The 16,199-nt window shown below is 40.3% G+C and overlaps 1 protein-coding gene across 4 annotated transcripts in view; it reads right to left on the bottom strand.

Annotated features, from left to right (window-relative positions):
- kcnab2a (potassium voltage-gated channel subfamily A regulatory beta subunit 2a) overlaps positions 1–16,199 on the bottom strand; it is a 293,607-nt gene that overhangs the window by 264,928 nt on the left and 12,480 nt on the right. For 2 of the 4 annotated variants that reach the window (XM_072244816.1, XM_072244815.1), the window contains exon 1: positions 1,442–2,136. The exons of the other annotated variants lie outside the window; for them this stretch is intronic. The gene's annotated coding sequence lies outside the window, so the exon portion shown is untranslated. Of the gene's footprint in view, positions 1–1,441; positions 2,137–16,199 lie in introns of those variants that run through there. 4 annotated transcript variants of the gene reach the window in all.

The following is a 16,199-nucleotide window of genomic DNA, read 5'->3' on the forward strand; positions in this document are numbered from 1 at the left end:
AGTCATCCTCGGCATCACCTCCAAGGAGCTTCTGAAGGCTGAAGCAGTTTTTTCATTCCCTGGAGATGAGAATGCTTGAAGAGCATCCTCTTCCAAAACTCCCATCTCACCCACATAGAGCACTTTTAAGAGAGTGATCACATCCCTTAATGATTTATTTCAGCTAATTAGGAAAACTTTCTGCCATTATTGCAATTTTCCCAGCAAGACAAATATCATGCAGGTTTGCACACTTCAATATCTGAGAAGTTGCAAGTAAAACTAGACAATGTACAAAGGCCTACTGACTCTCACAGCTATCTGGACTATTCCTCTTCTCACCCTGTCTCTTGCAAAAACACCATCTCCTTCTCGCAATTCCTCCGTCTCCGCCGCATCTGCTCTCAGGATGAGGCTTTTCATTCTAGGTCGAGGGAGATGTCTTCATTTTTTACAGAAAGGGGCTTCCCTTCCTCCACTATCAACTCTGCTCTTAAACGCATCTCCCCCATTTCACGTACATCTGCTCTCACTCCATCCTCCCGCCACCCCACTAGGAATAGGGTTCCCCTGGTCCTCACCTACCACCCCACCAGCCTCCGGGTCCAACATATTATTCTCCGTAACTTCCGCCACCTCCAACGGGATCCCACAACTAAGCACATCTTTCCCTCCTCCCCTCTCTCTGCATTCCGCAGGGATCGCTTCCTACACAACTCCCTTGTCCATTTGTCCCCCACCATCCCTCCCCACTGATCTCCCTCCTGGCACTTATCCGTGTAAGCGGAACAAGTGCTACATATGCCTACACTTCCTCCCTTACCACCATTCAGGGCCCCAAACAGTCCTTCCAGGTGAGGCAACACTTCACCTGTGAGTCGACTGGGGTGATATACTGCGTCCGGTGCTCCCGATGTGGCCTTTTATATATTGGCGAGACCCGACGCAGACTGGGAGACCACTTTGCTGAACATCTACGCTCTGTCCGCCAGGGAAAGCAGGATCTCCCAGTGGCCACACATTTTAATTCCACATCCCATTCCCATTCTGACATGTCTATCCACGGCCTCCTCTACTGTAAAGATGAAGCCACACTCAGGTTGGAGGAACAACACCTTATATTCCGTCTGGGTAGCCTCCAACCTGATGGCATGAACATCGACTTCTCTAACTTCCGCTAGGCCCCACCTCCCCCTCGTACCCCATCTGTTACTTATTTTTATGCACACATTCTTTCTTTCACTCTCCTTTTTCTCCCTCTGTCTCTCTGAATATACCTCTTGCCCATCCTCTGGTTCCCCCCCCTCCTTGTCTTTCTTCCCGGACCTCCTGTCCCATGATCCTCTCGTATCCCCTTTTGCCAATCACCTGTCCAGCTCTTGGCTCCATCCCTCCCCCTCCTGTCTTCTCCTATCATTTTGGATCTCCCCCTCCCCCTCCAACTTTCAAATCCCTTACTCACTCTTCCTTCAGTTAGTCCTGACGAAGGGTCTCGGCCTGAAACGTCGACTGCACCTCTTCCTACAGATGCTGCCTGGCCTGCTGCGTTCACCAGCAACTTTGATGTGTGTTGCTTGAATTTCCAGCATCTGCAGAATTCCTGTTGTTTCCATTTTGTCTATTGTTAGTTTTCACATTGTAAATCTCAAGGCGACTCAGTCCTCTGTCATTGTCGTTATCAGATTTTTTTCATCAACAGCATGCAGATTAGTGTTCCTTTGGAAACTGCAACTTGACTTTTTATCTTTTTCTTTTCCCTGCGCAGTCCATTTATTTTTGTATGCCCAACATGCTCTTTGTATGTGTCCTACTTTGTTGCATTTTCTGTAAGTTTTGTCTTTAAACCTGCATTGGTCTGATGTATGAGAGTCCCTGCCACAATAGTAACACAAATTGTTCGGCCTGGCCAGTTTCTGTTTAGATGTTACAATTTTGTTCAAGCTCACTTTCGTTACTGACTGCAAATCAATTGCATCTGGCTGCTGTTTCCATTGATATAGCTATTTCAACTGCTCTTTTAAATACAAGTTGTGCTTCAGTTAGGAGCTCTTTTTGAATACTTTCTTGTAAGATTCCACAAACTAAACAATCTCTCAGTGCATTACTAAGCTCATTACTGAACTAACAATGCTCAGACAACTTCTTCAATTCAGTCACGTACTGTATGCTGAAATGAACTACCTTTCCTTTTGATTCCACTTATGAAACCTAAAGCATTCTGCAATCAACAACCGTTATCAGTTCTAAATGTTCTTGCACTACTTTCATAATACAGCAAACTGTAATCAGCCAATCATGTGGCAACAACTCAATGCATAAAAGCATGCAGACATGGTCAAAACATTCAGTTGTAGCTCAGAATGAACATCAGAATGGGGAAGAAATGTGATGAAAGTGACTTTGACCATGGAATGATTGTTGGTGCCAAACAGGGCGTGGGGTGATTTGGGTGTCTCAGAAACTGCAGATTTTTTATGATTTTCACACACAACAGTCTCTAGCGTTTACAGAGTATGTTAAAAAAAAACATATAGTGAGCAGTTTATTAATAAGAGAGGTCAGAGGAGAATGGCCATATGGGTTCAAGCTGATAGGAAGGCAACAGTAACTCAAGTAACCACCCATTGCAACAGTGGTGTGAAGAAGAGCATCTCTGAATGCACAGCCTGTCGATCCTTGAAGTGGATGGGCTACAGCAGCAGAAGATCACACTGGGATTTACTCCTGTACCTAAAAGTGGATACTGAGTGTATGTGGTTAGACAACTATGAGACCCAAGGATACAAAGCAAAGTCTTCACAAGGAAAATGAGATCAGCAATTGAGTGGGAGACAATGACCTGACGTTTGTTGGTGGGCTATAGTTCACCAGGAGATATGAGGAGACATCTGAGAGCTGAAAATCGGCTTTTGAAATGTGGAGTCAGTTAAACAAACCACAACAGCACCATTGTTTTCAGCAGATTTGATGACAACATCGTGGTTTGTCCTTAACGAGCAGAGTGTTGCCAATTCTGCAGTCAAGAGCATGTAGTAGAAAAGTATTGATTCAGCAGTTTTCAGTGAATAAATATGTGAGGGATACAGTTAAATTGGGAATTCTGACAGGAATTACTAATGGAGAAGTGTTTCCTCTATTCACACCAATAGCATCCGAAGTTTAAAAAATATTCTGCTTACAAAACAAAACATTACCATCTCTTTCTTGTCAGTTACAGCTTCCAGATCAATTACGGGATCACATTAATAACACAGCATCTAAAACCTCAGGCAAACACTGTACGTAGCTCAACATACATTGAGGATTATTCTGCAACCAAGATATAACTGATCAAGTTGTATAACTGATATGTTAGTAAAACAAGAACATAAAACATTTAATTTTAAATATATTTCCCTCAGTGCAGCAGCTATTGGTTCTGAACTTCAGAAAGTGCCATTTCGGCACCCCTATCAAAGCTACAATTTCCCCTAGGAAACTGGAAACGTACTGTTACTGCACCACATCTATGACTAGTTATATCAATTAGTCACAATTAACACTGGATGAATATGAATTCAAATACACACACACACATATATATAAAACCACAAAATGCCTTTTCTCTCCCAATTACACTTAACCTTACACAATAGAAAACCACCCATTCCTGATCTCGAGAGTTATTCAGCATGGAAACAGGCCCTTCAGCCCGACTGCTCTATGCCAACCCAAATGAGCATCTAAGCCTGCCCTAACTGTGTACCTATACATATGCCTTTTAAATGCTCAAGTACCTGCCCCAATCACCTCCTCTGGCAGCTACATACCACTTTTCATATAAAAAGAAAAGTCATCCTTCGGATCTCTATTAAATATCTCCCATCTCACATTAAATCTATGTACTGTAGCTCTTGACTTCCCAAACCTAAGAAAAAGATAAACTGTTTAAGCTAAGCTGAAAATGTTTAAGAACAGATGGCACATTAATACATGGTTTCTATTTGACAATACAGTCTATAGATAAAATAAACGGGATGAATTGAACTGACAGAACTCCATAACTCAGCAAACTAAGGATGTCCACACACTTTACTTTCTAGCCCCTCAGCTTTATGCCAGCATACTGAAGGTGAAGTGATCATAAGGCATGACGTGAGTTAAATATGTTGTTTCAATAACTCAGTCTGCACCATGTAGTGCTAAATTCATTCACAAAATGTCCATTCATATGCCTCTTCTCTTAGGGAGCCCAACTATAGAGAATCATAGAGTTGATTATTATTAACCTGGCTGAGGGAACCAAATATCATATTTCCAGTTTGTTGATGAAACTGAACAATGTGCAACTTATGGTTACAGTGGAAAATATAGAGGGTTCACACAGATATGGGAAAGCTGACAGAATGGGCAAAACATGGAAATTTGAATATAAATGCAAAAAAACCATGAGGTGCACAGATCAGAAAAGCAGAGAATTTTTTAAAGATGGTAAGAAATTAGGTATTGTTGATATTCAAGAACGAGCTTGTACTCAATTCACTGAAAGCCAAGATGCAACATGTTACGGCAAAATCCATCCTCAGAGAGTTGAACACAGAAGTGAGGAAGTCTTGCTGCAATCTAATAGGACCCAATGAGACCACACCTACAGTACTGTCTGCAGTTCTGGTCCCTTCACCCAAAAGATGTGCTTGTATAAAGAAATATGACTACAGAGCTTCCAGAAATGATGGGTTAGCTATACAAGAGATTGAGTAGACCAGACTAATATTATTGAAGGACACAGAAGGCTTGGAAGCATGGATGCAGGAAGGGCATATCCTGTGGCTGAGGATCCTAGGATCATTCTCAGAAATAAGGGTAGACCATTTAGAACTGATAGGAGGATGTATTTCTTCACTCAATAGCATGGTGAATCATTGGACTACTCTACCTTGAGGGCTAAGCTCAGATGCCTAGTTCATTCAAACCAGAGGTCAATAGATTTTGGGATATCGAGGGAGTTGAGAGATTTCAGAATCATGCAGGAAGATGATGCTGAGAAAAGCGATCTACCATGATCATGATTAATAGTGGAAAGGGCCCAAAGGGCCTGTTCCTACACTTATTTCTTTCTGACTGGGAAGATAATAAACAGCTGACCCTTATGGAGATGATGCCAAATTCAATCTCAGTCTGTTATTGAGTTAGCTGTCATTATCTGGGGAGCAGAGCAGGCAAATAGTCTCATATGCCTTCTGATCCAGATGGAGAAAAACAACTAGATTCACAATTAAGGGAATGCACAATCACAACAAATAAAACATGCACTGCTATAGGCATTAGGTGATCCCAATGAACATACTTTTCACTGCCAAATACTATGGAAAGCTTTACACTCTGGGTAAAGTCGTAAACTTTCTACAGCTACCGTATTCTATCAATTTAAATAAAATAAAAAGGAATGTCTAAACATGTTAGATTTTGTACAATTATGTAAACATGCAGATTCATAAGAATCGGATTATAATTAAAAAAACAAATAGGCTTTCATACTTGGCTCACTTGAATTAACAAAAAGTGTCCAAAATGTGATTGGAGACAATATAGACACACAAGATTGATGGCAAAAGCATTTTGAAAGGTGACACAGAAGTCTTACACACTCATTTTGGTCCAAATGCTATTCCCTGATGATACAATGACATTGGGCATGATGTTTCCTCAAAAATCCTTGTTGACCAGTACTCACTACAGAGAAAAATCTGTAAATGCACATCTACTGAAATCCATTTAACTTTGCATCATAATAAAGCAATAGTTAATTGGATTTAGTAACATGCAGCCAGCATTATGTCCATCATACACCTCAAATTAAAAATATTTCAAAATAAATCATGGATCAAGCAGACCTGAAAAACAGGTGTCAGGTGGAAAGAACACTAGGGACCTATTCCTATATGCTCTTCAACAAAATAAATTGACAATAATTTATGTAGAAAATCTAACGACATGCTGATAACCACAACATGCATAGCCTCTTCACCAGTTTCAAGACAACCTGCAGTCAAGGGTTCACCCCACTATAAATCAAGAACAGAGATCATCAGGACATATTTAGGAGGAGCATTTAAAGAATTTGCCAACCGTACCTTATCCTTTGATATGGGTGCCCATGAGTCCATCCCTCAGCAAACTACTCCACTCCCGCCACCACACCAAACCATCTGGAAGCTGGGGAGGGTGTGGGTGTGGGTCTGGGGGGAAACAAGCCTCCAGCAACAGATGATATCCCTGCTGAAGTTGTAAACTTGGTGTAGAGAAACCCCAGACAGAAAACAGGACAAACTAAGGATCTTAAAAATACCTAATTATGACCTTCAATAAAAGGATAAACAAGTGATTGCTGGAACTAGAGGAGTCTCCCTGCTGTCATCCACCAAAGGTGCTGCTCCACTGCTTCCTCCCAGCGGTCAAAAAGATTCGCAAATCACATTGTGTATTCTGTCCATTCCAGCGGCTCTAAGGACATCATTATCACAAGCAAACTCCAAGAAAAATGCAGACAACTGCACTGGCTGTGTTACGTAACCTACCTGAGGTCTTAGAATTCTTTGAATCCATTGAGATAGACTGCTATACATCCTCAAATTTGGTTCCCCTCAATATTTCATCTTGCTTCTACTACATCATAGCATGCAAGACATGATTTTAAACAAAATGTACAAAGCAGACTAAACAAAAGTGTAAACTGGAATCAAGGCCTCAATACTTTTCCCAGTCTTTCTCCTGCATCTTACAGATATTGTATCCTCCATAGTATCCAGGACATCTTCAAAGAGCAGTGCCTCAAAAAGGCAACATCCATCATTAAGGACCCCCATCACCCAGGACATGCCCTCTTCTTGGGCTACCATCAAGAAGGAGGTACAGGAGCCTGAAGGCACACACTCAACTATTCAGGAACAGCTTCTACCCCTCTGCCATCCGATTTCTGAATGGACATTACCTCAGTACTTTCATATTTCTGGTTTTTGTGCTACTTATTTAATTTTTTATATATATATGTAAAGTTTACAAATTTTACAGCATTTGCTGGTGATATTAAATCTGATTTTGATTACAGTCATAGAGTTACACAACATGAAACAGATCTTTTGACCAACGTGTCCATGATGACCAAGGTGCCTTCCTAAACCAGTCCCACTTAACTGTGTTAGGCCACACATCCCTACAAACCTTTCCTATGCATGTACCAGTCCAAATGTCTTTTAAACATTGTAATTGCCTCTACCAATTTCTCTGGCAACTGGTTCCATATAACTATCATGACTCGCTTACTTCCCACAAGTTTTCTGCAAGAATGCAGTAAATCTACAAATGTTAAAATGCCCATCCCAAGTCACAGCTAGTTCAGAACAAAGGCCACACCAATCTGTCAGTGAGCTTAGCTTGCAGACATACTTGGGCACATTCATATCAAAGAGAATGCATAAGAATTTGAGGAGTGGGCAGATAGGAGCTTAAGTTGTAGGGAGATGGTGAGGAAGAAAGAGACATGACTTTGCATAGTTAATTAGGTAGAAGGTCATTATTTTCATGTGGTCTATTCAATGGTTTCTTACTTATTCTATCCCAGCTTCAAAAGGTATGTCATCTTTGTCACAAACCATGTGTGGACAAATGCCAGACAGTAAGATTAAGGTGGATCTATATCTTAACTCAGCTTTTCAGTCTCTAATACACCATTCCACTAACTATATAAAACACCAATCTCAAATTTTAAAGTCACTTTGGAATCAATGGAAAAGTTGTCTATATCCACTGAGTAGAAGGGCTTTATTTACACCTTTCAGGCTATAACATATTTGCCCACAAAGTTGCTAGAATTGTGAGCTGACCATGGTGCATCAAAGACAACAGGGAATTTTGGGAAAATAATGACTAATTGGACAATGTATCAACACTTTAACTAATTGAGGAAGATTGAACAGAAAGAGGCTCATGAGTGAATGAGAAATAAAGGGAAGTTTATGCTCAAGTAGTTTTAAAAAAGAGAAAAAGAGAAAATAAAGACTTGACATTAAAAAAACCTACAATTTATAAAAGTTTTAATCTAGTTCCTTCATGCTATATGTTGACTCTCTAGACTGTAGAGCTTAAATTATACCCATTAACATTCATTAAAGGAAACTTCTATAATTTTTATTGGAGTGGAGTCTAGCACAGAATGTGTGTGTAAATTATAGCCATTAATGGCTAGGTGGAGTTTTTCCATCAGAACTTGTTCAGTATTTCAGTGATTAAACGATTAAAGTGCTTTCGACATAGCAAACCACCAATGGCACCTAAAAAAAAAGTATAATTACAATGGTAATATAAAGAATGTTAATTATTAATATAATTAAAAGAGTGCAATTAATTTACTGAACGAACAAGACCAATTGACCAATAGCTTATTTACAGAGGCACCATACAGGAGGAAAGGCACAGATACATAGCTTTCAGAGTAGAATTCTGAGGCTTAGAGCCAAGGTAGCTAACAGCTTGGCCACTATGGCAGAACAATTGAAAGCTGAAGTGCCAAAATGGAGAACTTTACATATTTCAAAAAGTGCGTAGGCTGAGATACCTGGAGGAGATGATAGAAATAGAAACCAAGAAGAGATTTGAAACAACTCATTGAATTTTAAAATTAGGCATCTAGGAAGAGTAGCTGAATGGGTAGTTAAGAAAAGGCAAGAGTATTTTGGATTTAGAGCAAATGATGAAAAGTAAACAGAAAAAGAAAAGACCCCAGATAGTGCATATATATGGATGAACATCTAAGCAACAGATGTACTGATGTCAGGCCACGTTATGATGGAAGATGCAGGCGGTTTAAATGCCGTGAGCATGCTATTGTATCATTACTTTGAGGTCATGACGATGATCAATCAGGCTCAGGTTCAGACAGTTAAAGGTTGATCCTGAGGGCACTACACTAGTTACATGTTCCCGGTCTGAAAATCACCCGCTTTTTGTGTTTCTTTTTCTCTAATATGTGATAACCAACCCTCAATCGATGTGAACAATTTCCCTGTGAGCTCTTGGTGCACTAGTCTATCGCAACACTTTATCAAATGTCTTCTGAAACTCCCTCTACCAACTCTGCTTGTTACATCCTCAAAAGAACAAATTTGTCAAACATGATTTGCTATTCATACAATCAGGTCAACTTTCTCGAAATGATAAGCTGTTTCTTTCTTATTAAATACTTCAGCATTTACAACAAATGCTCAGTTAAAAGGCCGACGGTTGCTTACTTCTCCCATTCTTGGATATTTAAACAGTTTACTAGTCTGCTGTTACTTCCCAGAACACAATGAGTTTTGAAAAGCTTTAACCAATGGCTCCACTCTCTATGCAGCCTCATTGAAAACTCTTAAACGCAACCCCAAAGGATTTGTCTACCTTTAATTAGACTATTGTTTTCAAAATATTGTCCCCTTTAACAACAATCATGACAACGGCTATATTTCATTAGGAGTTTGAAGAGATTTGGTTTGTCAACTAAAACACTCAAAAACTTCTATAGATTTACTGTGGAAAGTGGCTGCATCACTGTCCGATATGGGGAGGGGTTACTGCACAGAACCAAAAGAAACTATAGAAAGTCGTAAAATTAGTCGGCTCTATCTTGGGTACTAGCCTCCGTATTCCCAAAACTTCTTCAAAAAGCAGTGCCTCAGAAAAGCAACGTCCATTATTAAGGACCACCATCACCCAGGACATTCCCTCTTCTCTTTGTTACCTTCAGGAAGGAGGTACAGAAGCCTGAAGGAACACATTCAGTGATTCAAGAACTGCTTCTTCCCCCCCTCCATCTGATTTTTAAATGGACAAACACTACCTCACTTTGTTTTTTAAATATACATATATTTGGTTTTGCACAATTTTTAATGTATTCGATATACATAAATATACTTACTGTAATATACTTAAAGGGCAAAAGTTTAGGGGTAACATGAGGGGGAACTTCTTTACTCAGAGAGTGGTAGCTGTGTTGAACGAGCTTCCAGCAGAAGTGGTTGAGGCAGGTTCGATGTTGTCATTTAAAGTTAAACTGGATAGCTATATGGACAGGAAAGGAATGGAGGGTTATGGGCTGAGTGCAGGTTGGTGGGACTAGGTGAGAGTAAGAGTTCAGCATGGACTAGAAGGGTCGAGATGGCCTGTTTCTGTGCTGCAATTGTTATATGGCAATTGGTTTATTTATTTATATATATTTTTCCTCTTTCTATATTATCTTGTATTGCATTGAACTGCTGTGGCTAAGTCAACAAATTTCACAACACACTGCGATGATAATAAACCTGATTCTGATTCTTCTATACCAGGGGTTCTCAACCTTTCTTATGCCATGGACCCCTCTGTCAGTCCGGTGAAGCCTACAGACTCCTCCTCAGAACAAAGTATTTAAATATATAAAATAAAATACATCAGCCTAACAGAGAGTTAAGCATTCTCATTTGAGCTGTCCAGTTTTTTCAAAACTTAAACAAAAAAAAACAACTCACCTCCTTCTACACATTGATCAACAAGCAACTGTAAACGGGAAAAATGGAGAGGAACGTAGATGTCTGGGTCACAAATGTGAGACATACAACTTCACCGTTTGGTGGCTGAACGAATACTAGGCACAGAGTTGACCTATAGCAGGGTAGGCCGGCTACGTCGCACCGAGTGTCTGCAGACAGGAAGACTGCAATCACAATCAATCTAGCAGTGGGTCTAATAACTACTGTAATTCCAAGATATTTGTAACAACTTAATGTGATATGAAAACATCTGTGATTTCAATTGGTGACCAAGTCATAGGTCCTGCTAATGCTGCTGTGGTTTGTTGCCTACATCCATAATCGAAGGAAATACTAAATTTCAGTTAATGATTAGTGAAAATAAAGATGTAACTTTTTTCCCAATCAAGGGGTCCATGGACACCAGTTAAAAACCCCTCCCTGATCTACACAGTTTCAATCTAGCCATCAAAAATCTTTGGGATATTTACAGTGTTAATCTGGCCAATATCGAAGAGATTCATTTTGGGAGGCCAAATGCAAGATTAAAGTATATAGTAAATAGCTGGACTTTTAAGAGCATTATCGTACAGAGGATCTTGGAAGGAAGTCCATATATCCCTGAACTTTGCCAGTTCCTAATTAAAATATTTTCAGTTACAGAAGATAAATGGCTAATTATGAAGATGGTTATAAACAATTGCAATCTACTGTTTTCTTAACTGGCAGAGCAAATTTCTCTGAATGGACAGCTAAAAGGCAAGTTAAAGGCATATCGGCTACATCATTCTAATAAAATACATTTGATGGTTTATGGTGTCCTTTTTTAGAACGGAGAACAGTACAACACAGTACAGGTCCTACGACTCATGATATTGTGCCAACCTTTTAACCTACTCCAAGATCAATCTGATCCTTCCTTCCCATATAGCCCTCCATTTTTCTATCTTCCATGTATCTACCCAAGAGTCTCTAAATGTCCTTGATATTTCTGCCTCTATCACCATACCAGTCAGTGGGTTCCATGTATTTACCACTCTGTAAAAACCTACCTCTAACATCCCCCCATACTTTCCTCCAATCACCAAAAGTATGTTCTCTCTTATTCACTATTGCCAGCCTGGGAAAAAGGCTGAGTATGAGGAATATTTGATGTTACACACCAACAACAAATAAATATTGTAAAATCAACTAAGCAAAGCAGTAGCCGAATGATTGTCCAGGGAGTCTTATTTCAATTTCTTCTGCAGTCTGATTAAATGCTGAAATTTACAGTACACTGTAGTATTGGATCCTTTACAGATTTGCAAACTTTTTGTATGTTTGAACACAAAATAACTTGCTCAGTGTTTGTCATATTGGTTATAGAATGAATTCAAAAAGTACCTTGTGTGTTGTGTGTTGTATGTTAATTACCTCAAGCAGTGACATATTCCAAATAGAAAGAGCTTTGTCACTTCCTAAGCAACAACACTCCAAGAATGTGGAAAAAGCCTGCATGATCCAACTTCAGGAGGTACTAAATCTTGAGATTTCACTGACCTAGAATAGTTAAATTAGGTAACAAAATTCAATAACTTTTGAAAGTTTAACATGGAGAGCACAGCATGACCTGTGATGTGCATTGCCAGGGAATAGCTCATAAATCTGAGCTGAGGAAGTGACTCACTCCAGTTTCCAAACTTAAGAAATGATTGAACTATATACCAATGGACAAGAAACAGATGAGTTTCTGGAAAACATATTTCAGAAGGTAGGTATCTGCAGGCAGAGCAGACTGATAAATAAAAATGGGAGAATTCTGAATACTTAAAGGATTTAAGGCATACAGGGTTAGTACAAGAAGTGCTGCCAAGGTTAAAGATGACTTACTATTCTACTGAAAGGCAGAGAAGGCATGTGTGCCAAGTGACCTACCCTGCTTGTTTCTTGAATTCATTCATTGGGGTGCAAAGAGTAATAGTCAATGAGTTGGTAAATAATAAGTAAGTTTACCACTAACACTAATCCTGTTTGCCCCATGTAATTTTAGTGACAAGACTGGGTATGATCACTAAAACTAAATAAAACCTCCTTATATGACTGAAAAAGTGCAAAGAGAAAGACTACCTTTTTTATTACACTGGTTTTCACTCTACGTACTCACATTGCAAACAGATCCAGTAACTGCTTTGTTCAACAAAAACAAATTAAGTAATTGGAAAAGCAAAATTGTGTGATAAGAACAAGTGAATGAGGCATTGCCCAGTTGTTAAAGGAACTGGATGGAAAAAAAAAATCTACAATTCAAAATCCTATAATGAAAAGTAGTGAAACTGGCCTCGGAAAATCAGTGTTGGAAATACAAACGTAGATCCAATAATAGATTTGGAACAGCCGAATGGCACAGGAACCACCTTTCAGCCCACCTTGCCTATATCAACCATGACCCAATTTGAGACTGACATCTGCCTGCACTTGATCTATATCCCTCAAATCCCTACCTGCTCACGTGCTTCAAATGTTGCTACTATATCTACTTCCATTATCTCTTTGGCAGTGAGTTCCAAGCACCTACCACGTTGTGTAAAATACTTGTCATGTAAATCTCCTTTAAATTTTCCTCCTCTCATCTTAAAGTTATGGCCTCTAGTATTTGACATTTCCATCCTGGCATAAAGACTCTTAGCATGCCTCTCATAATTAGATATAGTTCAATCAAATTGTTCCTCATCCTCCAGTCCACCAAAGACGGCAATTCAAGTTTATCCAACTTATCCTCCTAGCTGCGTCCAGGAAGTATTCCTGACACAGTATGCGTCAGGCCAACTCGAGGAGAGGCCTTACTGGAATGAACTTAGTCAGGTAACAGATCTCCCAATAGGGGAGCATTTTGAAGACAGTGCCCATAACTCTCTGTCCTTTAGCATAACCATGGACAAAGATAGGAGCAGATAGTATAGGGAAGTACTTAACTGGGGGAAGATGAATTATGATGCTATCAGTCAATAACTTGGGAACATAAATTGGGAGCAGACGTTCTCAGGAAAATACACAGTGAAAATGCTGGGTTGTTTAGGGAGCATTTGATAGATAGATACTTTATTGGACCCAAAGGAAAACTGCACGGGGTGTTAGATAGATTTATCCCATTGAAACAAGGTAGGGTGAAGGAACCACGGTTGACAAGAACACTGGAAATTTTAGTCAAGACAAGGAGGGATAAATACTTAAGGTTTAGGAAGTAAAGGTCACACGGTTCTGGAGAGCTATAAGGTAGCTAGGAAGGAACTTAAGAAGTGACTTAGGAGAGCTAGAAGAGGACCTGAGAAGGCCATGGCAAGAAGGTCCCAAGGCGTTCAACACATACATGAAACTACATACATGGACTACCAGAGTGAGGGTAGGATTGGTCAGTGATAAAGGAGGGGGGGGACATATGTCTGGAATCGGAGGAGATAGAGGATGCTTAATGAATTCTTTACTTCAGTGTTCACCAGGGAGAGAGACTTTGATGAATGTGTCCGTGTAGAACAGGTTAATGTCCTTGAGTATGTTGAAGTTAAGAAAGAGGCAACGTTGGAGCTTTTGAAAACATTAGCATACATAAATCCATGGGGCTGGACAGAATGTATTCAAGGCTACTCTGGCTGCAAGGGAAGAGATTGCCGGGGCATTGAAGATTATCTCTGGATCCCTCACTGGTCACAGGGATAGTACCAGAGCACTGGAGGATGGCAAATGTTGTGCCTTTGTTCAAAAAGGATAATAGAGATGATCCCTGAAATTATAGGCCAGTGAGTCTCATCTCAATGGTGAGCAAACGAATGGAGATGATTCCAAGAGACAGGATTAATGAGCATTTGCAGAGGCATAGCTTTATTAGATAGAGTGGACAGCCAGCCTTTTTCCCCAGGTGGCTTTGAGAGGGACAGATAGAGCCTCATGAGCTTGACTGACTATTTCAATGAAGTGACAGAACAAATTGATGAGGATAGAGCAGTGGATGAGGTGTTTACAGATTTTAGTAGGGTGTTTGACAAGGTTCCCCATGTAAGTCTCATCCAGAAAGTCGTGAGGCATGGGAACCATGGAAACATGGCAGCATGGATGTGAAATTGGCTTTGCCACAGAAGGCAGACGGTTATAGTGGGTAGAGTATATCCTGTATGGATATCCATGACTAGTGGTGTTCTGCAGGGGTCTGTTCCGGGGCTCCTACTCTTTGTGATTTTTATAAATAGCTTGGATGAGAAAGAGGAAGGGTGAGTTAGTAACTTTGCAGATGACACAAAGGATATAGTGTAGGAGGCTGTCATAGGTCACATCTGGGCAGAGACAGGATGCAGAGCTGGGCTGAAAAGTGGCAGATGGAGTTCAGTCTCGAAAAATGTGAAAAGTGATACACTTTGGAAGATCTAACAAGCAGAATACAAAGTTAATGGCAGGATTCAGAGGGATTTTGGGGTCCAAGTCCATAGAAACTGCAAAGTTGCCACACAAGTTGATAGGATAGTTAAGAAGGCGTACAATATGTTGACCTTCATTAGTCAGGGCATTGTGTTCAACAGCCATGAAGTAATATTGCAGCTCTATAAATCTTTGGTTAGACCACACTTGGGAGTTCTGTGTTCAGTTCTGGTCGTCTCATTACGGGAAGAAACTGGAAGTATTAGAGAGGGTGCAGAGGGGAGTTACCAGGATGCTGTCTGGATTAGAGAGCATGTCTTATGAGGAAAGTTTGAGCTACGGTATTTCTCTTTGGAGCAAAGGACGATAAGAGGCAACGATAAGAGGTGTTTAAGATTATAAGAGGCAAAGATAGAGTGGACAGCCAGCCTTTTTCCCCAGGTGGCAATGGCTAATACTAGAGGACGTCCTTTTAAGGTGAGTGGAGGAAAGTTTAGGCACACTGTCAAGGGTAGTTTTTATATTTATTTGAGAGAGAGAGAGAGAGAGAGAGAGAGAGAGAGAGAGAGAGAGAGAGAGAGAGACAGACAGGTATCTGGAATGTATTGCCAAGGGTGATAGTTGAGGCTGATACATGAGGGGTATTTAAGAAACTCTTAGATAGGCACATGGAGGGTTATAGGCTATGTAGAAGGGAAGGGTTAGATTGCTCATAGAGTAGTTTAAGAGGTTGGCACAACATCGTGGGTCAAAGGACCAATATTGTGCTGTACTGTTCTTTGTTCTTATGTTTTAATCCAGGCAACATCCTGATGTTCTCCTCCTCTGCACCCTCACCGAAGACTCAATCTTCCCACAGTGGGGTGACCAGAACCTCACACAATACTCCAAATGTGGTCTCAAAGTTTAATACAGCTGCAACATGACTTCTCAACTCTTATGTGCACTGTTCCCATCAAGAAGGCAAGAATTGCTTTTTTCCACCCTACCTACTGGTTCTGCTATGTTCAGAAAGCAATAGACTTGCACCCCATCATCACTATACATCAGTGCTACTAAGGGTCCTGCCATTCACTGCATTCCTTACTTTGACCTCTGAAGTGCAACACCTGACTCTTATCTAGATTAGACATAACTGTCATTTCTATGCTGATATTTCCAACTGGTCTATATCCTACTGAATCCTTTGTCAACCTACCTCACTAACACAATTCCACCCAGTTTCATGCCATTTGCAAACTTAATAACCAACCCATCCACATTTTAGCCCAGAGCACTTCCATATGACAAACAACAGAAGTCCCAGCCCCG

This window comes from Mobula birostris, chromosome 27, assembly GCF_030028105.1.
Source record: "Mobula birostris isolate sMobBir1 chromosome 27, sMobBir1.hap1, whole genome shotgun sequence".
Lineage (NCBI taxonomy): Eukaryota > Metazoa > Chordata > Chondrichthyes > Myliobatiformes > Myliobatidae > Mobula > Mobula birostris.